At 37.7% G+C, this 12,891-nt stretch overlaps 1 protein-coding gene across 5 annotated transcripts in view; it reads right to left on the bottom strand.

Moving 5' to 3' along the window:
• The window catches only part of LOC136259694 (uncharacterized), a 37,903-nt gene that overhangs the window by 11,099 nt on the left and 13,913 nt on the right, over positions 1-12,891 (bottom strand). The window lies entirely within an intron of this gene.

Below are 12,891 nucleotides of genomic sequence, written 5' to 3'. Positions count from 1 at the left end.
ATAGTCAGTACAAGAGGCCATGTATGTGCTACCCATGAATCATCACACCTACATGGTAGTGGAGAATGAAATGGAATAGGTAACTCATAGTAAGCTTATACTTAGGAGTAACTATTGATGAAAGGCTGACATGGAATGAACATATCCTTGCCATTACTAACAAGCTAGACAAGTCAATGCCTTTCTGTGCCAAAACTTTCATCAGTGTCCTCCTCATGTCAAATGTAACTTGTATAAATCTATGGTCCACCCTATCATTGAATTTGCTTCACCTGTCTGGGACCCACACACCTTTTTAATGTAAAGTATTCAGAGATTTGCAGCAAGATTTTGTTTCAATAATTATTCTCGGACAAACAATGTTACTTCTATATTAAACAAACTGAACATATTTTCACTTAAGGACAGAAGATTTCATAGCAAGAGTACTATGATGCATAAAATAATAAATAATCTTATTGACATATCCACCTGCTACTTTGTATCTACTTACCATTCAACGAGAAAAAGATACTTCACTCAACTACCCACAAGAATTGACTCTTTTAACACTGTAATTAAAATTTGGAACACTTTACCCTTTTCTGTAACTAACTCCCCAGCCTTTGATCACTTTTGTATTCATTTAGATAAGTGTGTACAATGTAATACACCTGTGCATTATAATCTGCATTGATTGCTGCACAGTAATTAATATAATAATAATACAAAGAAGGACAAAGGTATGTCTATGATGCATGCACTATATCAGCTGCAGTAGGCAAAAAGCACATCTTGGGCCTAAGCGATGTTGAACAGTGAAGAAATAAAGCCCATAGTATTAATCATAGTGGAATGGATTAGTTAGTTATTCAGCTATCAAGCCCAAACGTGCCTACAAAGTGACCCAAAATACTTTCAACAAATTCTATGGATTTAAAGTTTATCTTGTAAACAATGTTTGATTTTTTATAACTCCATGGATATTACTCCAATTTGTTTCAAATTACAAATGGTTTGAGCTACACTCCACATATCAATTTTCATTTTATCAGAGCAGTCAGTCAAATACTCTAATAGAACAGTCACTACATATAAACTATTGAGAATCGTCCATACCAGAAATTGCTGAGTGCAAAAAAACTAGGATCTGCACAGCACTATCCCATGTGGGCACACTGAGCCTCCTAAAGATATTCTTTAGGCTCATAATACTGTTACTTATCCCTATACAGTACAACTCTTGATCAATGTAGTCCACTTAGAAAGCAGTATGATTCAGATATTTGTGCTACTCTACATCAAAAATTTTTAGCCCTGAGCCTTAGCTTTAGCTTCCAGGGGCTATGCATAGCTCATACCCCTGCTCCATATACCTACTACTCTGATGCACCCCCTTTCCAAACCCTGAATCTGCCCCTGTTTATTCCCAACAGCGGTTTACCTACTGTACAGGCATGAAAATAAAATTATTTTTTTTGTTAATAACTCCACAACTGTATTGTAAACTTTGTTCCAAAATTCACCTTTATTACCTCTTTTTGCGTGTGCCGAATTTCAAGGCAGTTGGACAATGTGTTTGTACATCATGTCATTTTTTTAGTGTGATTAAAGAATAAGAAAAATTACGACAGAAACCAAAACATATGCCAAATTCTGACATTATTCAAATAATTTCCTATTATGCAGGTTGCACATTCTCAGTTTCATATTATCGTTATTATTATTATTATTATTACTAGGACCACGTCACATACAACCAAGTACATATACCAACGTTGCAACCTACCCATTGGGCAAGTATAAACAGTGCCATAGGCAGCACTCAGAGCAGTGTGTGTGTACCAGTGGAAATGATACATATGCAAACGTACACAGGCAAGGGAGTTTAACTGGCATCAGAAAACCACAATACTAAAACACAACCTACACAAAAACCAAACTATATTGAAAGTAGCAATATATTGTAGGTGTGACGTGTCTGAAGATGACTCAGCAGTGAAGTGAGGTTATGCAGAACAAGGGACATGGTGAAGGCACAATTAGCAATTGATCCCAATCAAGCCAATATGGCACAACAGACTCTGTTGTAACTAGAGGCCACTGGTGATGTGCCAGTATATCAGCGGTGTGGCATTGGCACAGTGATCACAGTCTATAATATTATGTATACAGCCATGCACAACATACAGGAGATAGTTACACATTGTTGTATATGCAGCACTGTATTGGCTTCTTGTTTAGCTATTACAGACTCACAGTAGAGTAGTAGTTAAGCCAAGTGGAAAATAATTCCAGCTGCTAGCAAGCCAGATGAAGGATGAAGATGTATAATACAACTACTGGTACAAGTATTACATTACTCATTACCTTGCTGTTCCAGCTGGTTGTTTACAAGCGCATCAGCTGGTATCCCAACTGGTTATCAGCTGGTTGTTCACTGCATGAAGCCTGGAGTGCATATCCTGCATACAAAATACACAGTTACAAACATTTAAACATACTTGTAATGTTGTTGTTTACGTGAAAGGTGGCCTCTGGCTCTGCTGTAGTCACTCCGTGGACGTTTACTAATCTTCTCCTTCGAACAATCTGTAATTAAACAAGGGTGCGGTGCCGGGAGTTATATAGAATTACACGTACGGTAAAGTCATCAGCACGAACAGGCGTACTTATTATACGGTTGTGCCTTCATTCACAGGCGAATCTATCCCCGCTTAGTTCACGTCTCTAGGCCTCGTAGTTTGCTCAAACATTATTTATTATTCATTTATTTATTCATTCATTATTAATGACGTAATTTTAACCACATTTTGTATTATTCTTAGTACTTGGTTGTATAATTATTATTATTATTATTATTACTAGGCCCAGGGCAAATACAACCAAGTACAATCACAACCTACTAATGGGGCATGTACAAACAGTGCATGGCCAACACAATGTGTGCAGATAATGTAGAAAAGATGCACAGGAAATGATACATATGCATACGTACACAGTCAAGGGAGTTTAACTGGCATCAGAAACCACAATACTAAAACACAACTGATACAAAAATCAAGTTAAGTTAGCTATATTGAAAGTTTATATTATAGATGTGACGTGTCTCTGAAAATGACTCAGCAGTGAAGTGAGGCTATGCAGAACAAGGGACATGGTGATGGCATAATTAGCAAATGATCCCAATCAAGCCAATATGACACAACAGACTCTATTGTAACTAGAGCCTCTAGAGGCCACTGGTGATGTGCCAGTATATCAGTGGTGTGGCATTGGCACTAGTTGGCACAGTGATCAGTCTATAATATTATGTATGCACAACATACAGGAGATAGTTACACATTGTTGTATATGCAGCAATGCATCTTCTTGTTTATTACTGACTCCGGCACAGTAGAGTAGCTAGTAGTTAAGCCAGGCGGAAAATAATTCCAGCCACTAGCAAGCCAGATGAAAGATGAAGATGTATAATACAACTACAAGTATTACATTACTCATTACCTTGTTGTTCACGAGTGCATCAGCTGGTTGTTTACGAGCAAATCTGCTGGTATTCCAGCTGGACATCAGCTGGTTGTTCACTGGAGCGCATATCCTGCATACAAAATACACAGTTACAAACATTTAAACTTACTTGTAAACTTGTTGTTTACGTGTAAAGTGGCCTCTGGCTCTCCTGCTATCGCTCCGCAGATGTTTAATAATCTTCTCCTTCGCACCATCTGTAATTAAGCAAGGGCATGGTGCTGGGCATTATATAGAATTACACGTACGGTCAAGTCATCAGCACGAACAGAGGCGTACTTATTATACGGTTGTGCCTTCATTCACAGGTGAATCTATCTCCACTTAGTTCATGTCTCTAGGCCTTGTAGTTTTCTCAAACATTATTTATTATTTATTTATTTATTTATTTATTTATTCATTCATTCATTATTATTTATTATGTAATTTTAACCGCATTTCGTATTATTCTTAGTACTTGGTTGTATAATTATTATTATTTTTTAACAACTTGTGCAATTGTGACTGGCAAAGTTTGCTAATGCAGTACACTCCTTCACTGGTGAGACATCAGTATCCTGTAGGATACTAGCCTGCACTGTCTAAAATTCTTTTAGGATGCATAAGCATTATGAGTTACATCATATCAGTAATATCCTTGGTCCCCAGGTCCACTGCGTTTATGTCAACTCACCCTGGGGATGATACACAAGGTGACAATTCCTCCATATATTCCCAGACACTGCCTGACCAGAGCATAGCATTAATACCCAACTCTATTTTTCTCTCTTGAGATTAAGTATCAGTATAAATGATTACTGGTATTTCCTACCTTAAAATACTGTGTATATCATAATTTGCTTTATTTTCGTGCAAAAAATTAAAATTTCGTGTAAAAATATTTTTGTATGATTTACATGAATGACTGCTCTATTAGAGTAGTTTAATCTTATGTAAAACTTTTTGTGTAAGAAATTTTCGTACAAGTTTTGCATGCGAAAATTATTTTAAAATGAAAGAAAAGAGAATTACGGTATGTAAACATTAAAACTGAATGTTGTTCACACTTAATATTAAGGAAAAATCTGAAATCTAATGTTTGATATCTCTATTTTCTACTTTAAAATTTTCACACCAAAATAATCACAAAACAAAACTGACACAAATAGCACAGTGTAGCATGCAGAACATGCTCTGTCTGGGGAGTCTGGAAGCATGCCCCTACAGGAATAGTTAGAAAATTTAGCCTGCTGAGACTGAATTTGGCAACATTTTGACTGAAATTTATCATCAGTCTCTATATAGCAGTGATTATACTAAAGCTCTCATAAAATTATAAATATCTTAAGGCCAGACCTTGGTCCTTCGAAATACAACCGTAAACTATACTGAAGCATTAATGCTGCACCCTCTGTATACAAGCACAAGGAAAAATTAGTAGGGATCATTGAAATAAAAGCAATGAAGCAAGGAAAGTCACCTACACATGTAGCTATACTAGTACACATTTAATTACTTCAGTCATGTAAAGCTTGTCAATAGTACAATGAAACCTATCTTAGCAGCCACCTGTAAAGAAAGGCTACCTTGCCAACTTTAAATTTCCTCAGTTAGACATTTATTTATACACTAAAACAATCACCTGCATATTAAAGCCAAGAAATTTGACCCAAAGGTGACTGACTTAATTAGAGTGTCAGAATAGTGGCAGGTGCATGGAACAATGAAGCAATACTGCACAATTTATTGTGTTACATCTCTCGAAAACAAGGTGGAGATGTTCTGTGTGTTATTACCATCCACTGTCAAGATGATAATTGCTTTAAACTGGCAAAGAAAGTGCTGTTGGAGTTTTACCATCAACTGTGACCAGATTTTACAAAACCAATTAAAATTGTACAATGGGCAAAATCAAATTAGCGGCACCAATATAAGTATATCTACACTACAAGATAATTTAAGCCAAAAGATGCAGTTGGTTTTGAGAGATGACTGTTCTGGGTGGTGAGGCAAGCACAAATGGAAATTTCTGGAACCAGCCAGACAAGAATCAGCGGTACATAATTGTATACCTATGCTTGTATGTATCATACAGTATGGTAGTACTGTATGTTTGGGACCATGGAAGTTTGGGCAAAAATATCAGCCTCACTTTTCCTTCCTAACAGCTTGGCAGTATAACTAAGTTCATAAATGTCTTCAGAGCAACCCCCAAACCCTTCCAACAAATTTCTATAAAAATTGTATAGCTGAAAGTAACTGACCCCCTGCCTCCAGCCAAGCATAATTCAACTAGCTATGGGCTTAATTTCTTCACTACTCAACACTACTTTGGCCCAAGATGTGCCTTTTATGCCAACCGCAGCAGCTACAATACATGCATCATGGACCTATATACTTTGTCCTCTTTCTGTCTCATTTCTTTCTCTACTACTTGATTAGTGGTAATGCATCATGGCTTCAGTGCCTTAATTAATTTCCGTGGATTGATTATGGGGGAATTTCTCATAATACAGTACCGCCCAGAGGTAACGTTACAATCCCTCGCAAGTACTCAAATCCAGGCCACGACTCGACACGACGCATGACTGGAATACATCACATGTAAAGGCATGCGGTTACTGGAGCAGCCACCCGAGGGAGCTTGCGTGTCGTGGCTACATGTGGTGAGTTAGTTAGCACACACATGCCAAAGAAATCGTGGGTCGAACATTGGCTACACGAGTGTCAACTGCTCGCGAGTGTAACGTTACCTCTGGGCAGTACTGTAGCTGAAATTGAAGTGGAATGGCCACTTCACATTTCAGTAATTTGTAGTTGGGGTGTACATTCAGTCATAATTTCCACAGTGACTGGATTAATTGCAGAGGTGCTTCTCGTACTGATCTTCATTTTAACACCGGGGTGTAATGGCCACCACACATTTCAGTAATTGATAGTTGGGAGGCACTTTCAGCCGTGCAATTAATATTTATGTGTCTGGTGTCATTCTTTCCTTTGATGCAGTATGTGATGGTTCACCAGTAATGAATTATGTTATTACAAAAAAGTGAGGACATTGGTAAGTCCATGAAGAATGCATTGTACGTACTGCGGTATGCCAAAAGGAACCTGTCGGGCCGAAGTGACATCAAACAGTGAAAAAAATCAAGCCCGTAGCCTTAGCCATTATCAAGTTACGCTTGTTTGAAGTATAGATAGTACAGGGATTCGCAACAGTGACGTCATTTCCATAGGAACTAATAGTTTTATGTACGGACAATCCTCGTTACGGGTTTGATGGGTCTTGGTTACGGGCTCAGAATCAGCCTTGCTTCACGAAATATAGCCTTCATACAAATCTTCAGTCATTGGGGACTTAGTTGCTTTAAAAAATTCTCGTACCTTGTAACAATCTTTAGTAATAGCGCCACAAAAATGATTGGTGCCACTCCTGAGCAACCATAGCAAAGAAGTTTCGGCTGCAAACCGCCGTGATTTAATAACACTCACTTAATCTAATAATGAATAAGAAACTGTCAAGGTAAATTCAAGAAGAAATAAAGTATAGTTGGTGAGATATCGCCACTCAAAGTCCCTACCCGTAACGAGGGTTGTCTGTAATGACGTCACTGTTGCGAATCCCTACTATGTCTGAAGGCATCAGTCAGTCAGTCAGTTATTTACTTACTCAGTCAGTAGAAAATTCCGTTAAGTAAATTCATATGAAGAAGTTTGCGGACATTTGCTATACTTTTGTCCATGGCAAAAATGCCAGCTGGAACAGGCATGTCCAATACATTTTGATTGAAAAAAACCATTAAAAATTAAATTAATTATCGTGTACCACCTACCTCAAGTCTGTTTAGCAACTTTCCGAATTTGATACATGTAGAGAAACTCTCTGCAAGTACAATGATACCAAAAGAAGTCCAATTCACGGAAATTTAGGCACGTCAAAATGGCCTAAACCGATCGGGAGTAGCAAATTTCCCCATACATTTTGTATTGGGTGTTTCGGAGGCCTGCAATAAAAGGCGTAATAACCCGCGACACGTGGTAGATACCTCAGAGTCTGAACCAGATTTGGAAAGAGCAGTGAATAGCGATTAAGATGAGCTATAGCAGAAGGAAATCAGAGGAAATTTAAGCGTGTCATTTTAAGGTTGAAAATCACTTATTTTTTTCTATGGGGAATTGAATGGAGGATATTTGGAAGGGAACGCTATGAGGTATTTCGATGTCTTGACAACCATTAACCTTCACTTCATTAGTGTTACAATGAAACAAAAGCATTGCAAATTAGTTCTGCAGGTTAGTTTGTGAAAATTACTAACAGTGTTCTGTGATTAAGTCAAATTATGTCCATTCCATGTAAAAACTTCTTCATATGATTGTTAAAATTCCGTAGCAACTTGTTGAAAGTGTTTCAGGTCGATCTGAAAGCTTGTTTAGGCTTAGTTTCACCTAACCAATACTGCCTGATCGTCGTTAGGGGAAATTGAGGCTATTTTTTGGGTGATATTATTTCGTGGGCCATACCTACTCCTTTGTGGTCCCTACTATACACTACTATCAGACCACAGCAAGTTAAAATACTTGAGTTTCATTGGCTACTTACAGGTATCTAAATCCTGTAGATCCCTTGTTTATGTCTCAATAGATCCCTGTCTCTGGGACAACGCAAAACATGGCAATTACGCACCTGTAACATTGGCAACAGATGGGCAGGATAGTAAGTGCCGTTAAAAGTTACAGGGGGCTTGTTCTACTCACGAATGCTGCATTTCTCATGTTACAAGCAGCTGGGAAGGTATAACAAGCAGCCAGGAAGATACATGAACAAGCTGTGGTCTAAATTAGTTAGACATCGAAACACAGGGTTCTAAGGAGTTTAGAGACCCTCAGGCCCTGTAGTCATATATGTTCCGCTTCCAAAAATGGAAGGAAATGGTGGACTTATTTTCATCCACATTTGGAAGGTACTCCTGTACAATTTCATTCCAAAAATGGATGGAAATAACACAATTTTTCTGTATAGTGAGCAAAACGAGTAATAATCATCCAGGTTTGGATTTGAAGTCTTGTAGCAGTGCCCTCACTTTGCTTGTGCACCGCAACACAGGACCTTTTGGGTTTCTAAATTCTGTAGAACCCTGCGTTTCGATGTCTAACTAATTATATAAACATCCACTAGAATAGCTGCAGGTATATAGGTGACCTTTCTAATTTTTTTTGTTACTTTCATTTCATTGATCCCTAGATTGCTAAATGTTCCTCATGTTTGTTTGATTACTTTTGTGTAACATAATTTATGACTAGTGAATTCATGCATACCACATCAAAGGAAAAAATGACACCAGACAACAGTTTAATGCCTAAACACACACCAGAATATTAATTGTTACAAAAGGAAGTAGCCACTCTGCTTCATTTTTAGCCAAGTTCCACCCATAACACAGCATTACAAACAAAGAACGGTATGAGAAGTGCCCCTGCAATCAGCCCAGTTACTATGGAGATTCTTGTTATGATAAATGTGATAGAACAAGAGGCCATGTATAGAACACCTATCCTGCCCTGTGAATAAATGAAAAGACAAAGTTATGCCTAAGATACATGCACTATAGAGTTAGTTACTTAATCCAAAACAGCCAAGCTGTAAAGAGGGTGCAAAAACCCAGGGTGAAAAAAGATGTGAAATCCAAGTTGGCAGCCAAGAAATGGCTGTGATGGTGAGTAAATGACAAAAAAATAAATAATGAAAATTCAGGTGAATTTTTTGTTGAGTCCTAGTGAAACATGGAGGAGGCAGTACATTTCACCTGAATTGTTGCTATTAACATTTTTGCCATTTACTTACCATCACAGTCATTTCTTGGCCACCAACTTGGATTTCACATCTTTTTTCACCTTGGCTTTTTGGGGGCCGCACCCTTTTTTACAGCTTGGATTAAATATCACTTCTTTTTGCATTTGTATTCTCCAAAGCAAGCCATTGCCAGCTTTGGGGTAGTCTTTTTTCTTTACTCCAAGGAGAAATGATATGTAAAGGATTAATTTTAACATGCATTTTTGTTTGTAGAAATTTTTATATAATGAATTTTTCTCAACAGGCCAACAGTATGTAACTAACCAACTTGTTTACAATTTGGACAGTTAATTAATCCTTATTACAAATTACTATGTAACTAGTTATATTATTATAATTACTTTAATCCACTACTTAACTTAGTTACAAAGTAGCTGAACTTTCTACCGAGTTACTTGTTTGTAGCTGAATTCTCTACCGCATGACTAGCTTATAGCTGAATTTCTACATGGTGATTTGTTTGTAGCTGATTCTCCACAGGGTGATTCATTTGTAGCTGGGTGACTTGTTTGTAGCTGAACTCTCTAAAGGTAACTTGTTTGTACCTAAATGCTCTACTGGGTGAAATTTTTGTAGATGAACTCTCTACTGGGTGATTTGTTTGTAGCTAAACTCTTCACAGGGTGATTTGTTTGTACAGTGCTGGAACTCATAAAGCTCCATAATTTTCAAGTTTAATATCTCATATTCTGATGTAGATATCAGCATTCTGTTTTATGTACAATATATCCTATAGCGGAAGGGGTGACACGCCCACTTTGGGTATAGCATGCAAACACATTTTGAGTAATTTCTGCATAACCAGTTATGGTATATGGTTGAAATTTTACACACACATTACCTCTTATATTATACGGCAACTTTTCACAGAAAATTTTACCTCCAAACTTAATTACAGGTGTACAGTCAACGAATCTTGTGTTGTTTAACACGTATTCTTCTATGAGACATTTCTCCCAAAGTAATAACAGCAATCTCCCATGTTGCATGTCAGTAGAAGCTGAACAGACTATACTAAAATCTCACAGAAGCATTAAGCATTATCTTCTAAACAGTTATTGTAGTGGTCCTTCAGATTTCACTTTCTTTCCTGTGACTAACGCATGTGATAATCATTTCCCGTACGTTTCTAAACAAAAACGCATTCTACATCCATCCGACATCTTGCTTTGTTCAAATCATGTGATCTTGTATATCAGTCGATTCGTTATGATGTAACGATTCTTTTAATATTTATTTCAGCTTTGTACGACGAACAAGGAAAGAGTTACAGCTGCAAATATAGCTGGAATGCTAGAAAACTGTTTATATTGATCCTTACCTTTCTTCACAATGGTTTGGGAACTTAATTATGTATACCTCTGTATTCGCCTCGAAGTGATGAACAGAATGGCAGTAGTTGGGATCATTTATCGTTAACACAACTCAAGTTATAGCAGTTTGTTTAAAGACATGCATATTTTAACACGTTTTTTTGTGGACATTTATGAGTGCCAGCACTATAGCCGATCTCTCTACATGGTATAGCTGAATTCTCCACAAGGTGATCTGTTTATAGCTGAATTCTCCACAAGGTGATCTGTTTATAGCTGAACTCTCTACAGAGTGACTTTTTTTTTGTAGCTGAACTCTCTACTGGGTGTCTTGTTCATAGCTGGACTGTATACTGGGTGACTTATTTGTAGCTGAACTTTCAACAGGGCGATTTGTTTGTAGATGAATTCTCTACAGTGTGACTTTTTTTTGTAGCTGTATTCTCTAAATCTAGAAGGCGGTTTGTTTGTAGCTGAATTCTCCAAAGGGTGATTTGTTGCTAGCTGAACTCTCCGCAGTGAGACTCTTTTTGCAGCTGAACTCTCTACTGGGTGACTTGTTTGTATCTGAACTCTCTACAGGTGATTTGTTTGTAGCTGAATGCTCTGCTTGATGACTTGCTTTTAAGTGAACTTTCTACAGGATCGTTTGTTATAGCTGAACTCTTCACTAGGTGTCTTGCTCATAGCTGAACTCTCTACTGTGTGGCTTATTAGTTGATGACTCTCTAGAGAGTGATTTGTTTCTCTACTGGGTGACCTGCTTGTAGCTGAATTCTCTACTGGGTGACTTGTTCGTAGCTGAACTATCTACAGGTGACTTGTTTGTAGCTGAATTCTCTATCGAATGACCAGCTTGTAGCTGAGGCAGGGGCGGATTTAGGGAGGGGGCTAAGGGGGATGTAGCCCCCCCCTCCTTTCTAGTACCTGGTCAATAAAACCCTAAATCTTGTATGTGTATCAAAAGCAGACTTATTTCAGGAACTATGCATCACTACCAACACAAATAATGTCTATGTAACTACACCTATTGTTCAACTCTGTTCCAGGAGAATATAGCTTCCTTTTCCTCAAGAGCTCTTCAAAAACAAGTTTCGATTCTGGGTTGCATCTCCAGTTACAAAAGTTTTAATTGTGGGTTTTGTTTTATTCAGATGATTGGCAGTGTTTTCCACTATGGCTATGGCTATAAGAGGTGATTATAGTAGTGCTGAAACGATTATTCGGTTATTTGACTAATCGGTCGGCATAACACTATTCGATTCATTAAGACATTATTCAAATATTTGTTAGCACTTTGCACGCTGTGATCAGTAGTCTCGCGTGACCAGACCCACTCTTCGCGTGGCGCTTATCGATTGATAATTATAAGCGCCTAGCTGCGAGAGGGTCTGGTATAGTTCGAATAGCAAAGTTGTTCTGACACCCTGAGCTTTTTCAGGGTGATAATGAAACACCTGGTTAACTTTCATCACGCCACGTCATTTTGTGGGTTGTTAACAAATTCCTTTCTCTGTTGACAATTCCGCTATATGACGTGGCGTGATGAAAGTTAACCAGGTGTTTCATTATCACCCTGAAAAAGCTCAGGGTGTCAGAACAACTTTGCTATTCGAACTATACCAGACCCTCTTGCAGCTAGGCGCTTATAATTATCAATCGATAAGCGCCGTGCGAAGAGTGGGTCTGGCCACGCGAGACTATGTGATCAGATGGATAAAGCCAGTCTTGAAACTTTAGGTTCTGAAAAAGTGGCATATTTATGCTGTAAAGATTCTGTTTTAGAAGAAATAGAAATAGCTCTCAGGCTTTACCTTACTCCTTAACAAAGGTTTCAGCACTTATTGAACAGAAATACATGCTTAAAGAATAATCGAATATTCAGTCGTTTTGTTCACAACTATTTGAATAGTAAAAATTGCTATTCGTTTCAGCACTAGATTATAGTGTGGTTTCTTTTATATTTTAAAATGAATTATATGAGTCAAAAAGTGCTAGTTGGTTTAATCGGTTAGATTTATCAGCTTCAGTATAATAATAAAATTATGTAGCTAGCTACCAACTCAGCCATTTAGCAAACTGTAGTCTTTTGATCATTTGCAGTTTCATAAGGCAGCTATACCATATTCACTTTTGTCTTTGAATGTAAAATCTGTATCAGTTACCTTCTGATATGACCTCATGCTGTGGGTTATGGTGCTGGCATTTGTAGCTAGCCTATAGATCAGGCTTCATAACCCG

The sequence above is a fragment of the Dysidea avara genome, chromosome 1 (genome assembly GCF_963678975.1).
Source record: "Dysidea avara chromosome 1, odDysAvar1.4, whole genome shotgun sequence".
NCBI lineage: Eukaryota > Metazoa > Porifera > Demospongiae > Dictyoceratida > Dysideidae > Dysidea > Dysidea avara.
The sequence above is the reverse complement of the archived record's forward strand: the minus strand, read 5'-3'. Positions and strand labels throughout refer to the sequence as shown.